This window comes from Oreochromis aureus, linkage group 3 (assembly GCF_013358895.1).
Source record: "Oreochromis aureus strain Israel breed Guangdong linkage group 3, ZZ_aureus, whole genome shotgun sequence".
NCBI classification, from domain to species: Eukaryota; Metazoa; Chordata; class Actinopteri; order Cichliformes; family Cichlidae; genus Oreochromis; species Oreochromis aureus.
The window spans coordinates 125,682,150-125,686,041 of NC_052944.1; the positions used below are offsets into that span (position 1 = coordinate 125,682,150).

At 39.7% G+C, this 3,892-nt stretch overlaps 1 long non-coding RNA gene across 1 annotated transcript; it reads left to right on the top strand.

Annotated features, from left to right (window-relative positions):
* Positions 1-2,356: 2,356 nt before the first annotated feature.
* On the top strand, positions 2,357-3,257 carry LOC120438056. Its single transcript, XR_005611630.1, has 3 exons — positions 2,357-2,832; positions 2,949-3,052; positions 3,157-3,257. It is a non-coding gene; the product is annotated as an uncharacterized LOC120438056 (long non-coding RNA).
* Positions 3,258-3,892: the final 635 nt, after the last annotated feature.

Below are 3,892 nucleotides of genomic sequence, written 5' to 3' on the forward strand. Positions count from 1 at the left end.
GATGAGCTTTATGCGAAGCAGATAGAAATTTGTTGTCACAGGCCATAACTGAACCAGCCCTTTGTCCGACTGATGCGTTGCACATTTTTGCAACTAATAAAGAAGTGGATGCACACAACTCTGCAACACTGGGTCTGCTCCATACTCATATCATTGACATCCATGCAGATGATTATAGAAAGGATCCTAGAACTGGCAGAATGGCACTTCAAGACAGACCATTCAAAGGAGGTAAAAACGAGTTACCAGACACACTGAAAGTTGCAGAAGGAGCTCGTGTCATGCTCACCAGAAACATTGACATACAAAATGGTTTGGTTAATGGAGCGTTTGGAAAACTACTTAGAGTAGTTTACTCTGAAAATGACCAACACATCATCAAGCTTGGACTTCAAATGGATAATGAGACATCTGGAAAGAATAACCGCACACCAGCAGACGGCATGGTGTACATTGAGAGAGCAGAGGAGAATCTAAAGCAGAAAGGAGTGGTACGAAGACAGTTCCCAGTGAAGCTGGCCTTTGCATGTACAATACATAAGGTACAGGGTATGACAACCACATCAGCTGTTGTCTCTCTTAAGAGCATTTTTGAGCCCGGCATGGCCTACGTAGCTGTCAGTAGAGTGACATCTCTCAGTGGACTGTATCTTCTTGATATGGAGGAGAAAAAATATTCACCAACCCAGAAATCACTGCAGCGCTTGAGAACATGAGACAAGCCAACCTTGATGACATGATGCCTCTTCTACACGTGAGACAAACACTGAGCAGGTCAGAGGTTTTCACCATTGTTCATCATAATACAGAGGGACTGCCAGCTCACATTAATGACATCAAGAGTCACCATGAATTGTGTCTAGCAGATGTTTTGTGCCTAACAGAAACACACCTGCGGGGCTCTTTTGTCGCAGAGAGTCTCCACTTGAAAATTACAATTTGTTCAAACGCAACAGACACCTGTCCTACACAAACTTTCCCCAGATGGCAAACAGAAGTGGTGGTGGAGTTGCTGTTTATGTGAAAAGTGACATTCAAGTGCATGAAAAACAGTACATCCATAATGTAACTGACCTTGAATTTCTGGCTTTAAAGGTTGAAGCACCAGTCAGTGCTCTGATTGCAGTTGTGTACAGACCTCCAGACTACACTTTGAGGCCATTCCTGAAAAACCTGGTAAGCCTATTAGACTCATTAGAGATCATGGACTGTCATCCCATCATAGTGTGTGGTGATTTTAATGAGAATGTTTTATCCAGTGCAAACAAACCAATCCTGGAGCTGTTTGAGTCTAGGGATACGCACAGGTCATCACTGCCCCTACCACAGAGAAGAACACACTGCTTGACCTTATTTTCATTTCTCAGCCAGAGCGATGTCTCCATTCTGGAGTCATGAAGACCTACCATAGTTACCATGACCCTGTATACTGTGTATTGTCCTGTGATGATTCATGATCTAGATCTTTGAATACAGTAAGTAGTTTTTATATTTCTGAATGACTTAAGAAAGTAGAGCGATATTTAAAAATTGACTTAAGAAAAAACGCCCTGCATTGCAGTATAATGTTTGAATTCTTTTACCTAAAATACAATTAAATGAATTAAGTAATGATATCAGTAAAATATGACAATTTTATGTATTACAGAAAATCTAAAAATCAATAATCTATGAATGTCAGAAAAATCAAATATAGCAGTTTAAAACGAACAGTGTAGGCATATCCTCTCTGCAGCCAGGCTTCAAAATCCTGCCAGGCTGCCCCAGTCTCACTGTGGCTGGGAGGGAGGGAGGGTGGACCAGAGGATTGCCCACACAACACATAAATGTTCAACAGCTTCTTCATTGTTTCTGAGAGAACAACACAGACTAACGGTTGCTTTTTTTTAAAAAAAGAAAAAAGAAAGAAAAAGACAAACCTAATTACAGCAATAATGACAGTTAAGCCAGTTTATCTGTGCCTCTATTTTGAAATACTATTTACAAAAATGTTATTGATTTCGGTTTGTTATAATCTTGAAACTTTTTCAAAAGTATATTATTATATTTTTGGACAAATCATTCGATGAAACATACATTTTTATGAGCTTTTATCATGTTTCAGCCGGTGCATTTATCATGGTGGGTCTGGTTCTGGGCTGATAACTGCACATTTCTGGCCAGAAATGTTTCAGCAGTGTCACATATGTACTACATATGTTACACTTGCTTTTTGTTACCAGCTGATACCTTACATTTGTATAGACATTGGATGGTGTGAGGCTGGGGAGTTGAGGGGAGTTGAGGGGAGTGGGGGGGGGGGGGGGGTGCGGGGTGCGGTAGGAGGTTGTTAGGTTTTAGGTTTTTTTTGTTAAGAGAGACACAAGCTTCACATGTAAAATCCAACAGTGTGAAGCACATAGCAGCCAGAAACTGTAATGCCACAGATCAGAGAGGCTTCATTATCACCATCTTCGCCGTACGATCAGAGAGTGAGACTTCACATCTGGAGCACAGGAGAGATTCTGTGTTAAGTCCTCCATCTAGGTTGTCCTACAAGCAGTCGGTGAGATTTACTCACAACAAAAAGGGTTAATGACATTATTTTCATGAAAACATGTATTAATTCTTTGTAAAGTGTTTTAATTGTGTTTTCACTTGACCTTAGGAGTGTTATTTTGAGTGTATTGTAATGTCTGTACTCAGGTGTTTCCCTCTGTTATCCATCCCCTTCAGAGCTGAGACACTCAGGACTGAACAGACTGCACAGTTTCTGTGACTGAGCCTTCAAAACACCTTCTTTGAAACCACACATGATAGAAGGGCTTTATATTTGCAGCAGCACTACTAAAGGTATTCAGTTTATTACAGGATGTATTTGTTTCTTAGGACCAGCTCTAAGTGCACACTACCTAACATATACACCTTTCTGTTCATTACAAACCAACTACTCTGGATCATATGGCCAGTTGGCAGGACTGTTGCTGCAGGAAAACATCCCTGGAGATCACCATCATTGCCAGACTGACTGTGCCTCCTCTGTGCAGTGTCAAGATCCTCCCTAAATGAGTGTGTAAGTTAACATTTTCATCATTTTATTCCCTTTGACAAGACAAGTATCACTGATATTTACATTTACAACTACATATGTTCCTGTTTTCTGCTCTTCTTTTAAAGTCCTCAGCTATCCTGCTTCTGTGCTGCTTGCCACACATCAAACACTGGCCGGATGACAGAGAGGATCCACTCTGAAGTCACTGGATATGATGAGGATCATATGGGACTTTATAGTTTCATTGTACTCTTTGATTACAGGTTTCAAATGGACATAATGACTGCCTCTCTCTGATCAACAGGCTAAAGGATTGTTTTCATTGTTAGTGCTCTGTACAGTGTATGCTTATTTAATATTTCATCACAGAGCAAACCTTTATTTATTTAACATATTTTTATTTTGTTTAAATGTTGAATTAACTGTGGGGATTTTTTTAACTGGGCACTCGGGATGTCATATGACCAGAAATGTGTTAACTGGAATTCTACAGTGTGTAAAAAAAATCTGCTAAGAACGAAACACAGACAAAAAACTCAAATTCATTCCATGTAATCCAATCTAAAACATTTTAAACTGCTGAACAGCAACACAAACAGTGTTAAAAAACAGTGTTAACAGAATGATTATGATGAGTTTGTACCAAAGTTTCAGGTCACATGGCACACCTAGTGTGTAACGTGGGGTATCAGCTGGTAAGTATAGGTTTTTTCATATTTGTGTCCTTAGAGTTCAGATAGATAAAGCCTTGTGTATAATAATTAGTCATAACCACAACTCAAAGTCAGGGACTAACTAAATTTGGGACTTTGTGCCTGAGCCCAGGTTAAAACACTGTGTAAAAAAAGCATTTAGTGGCAT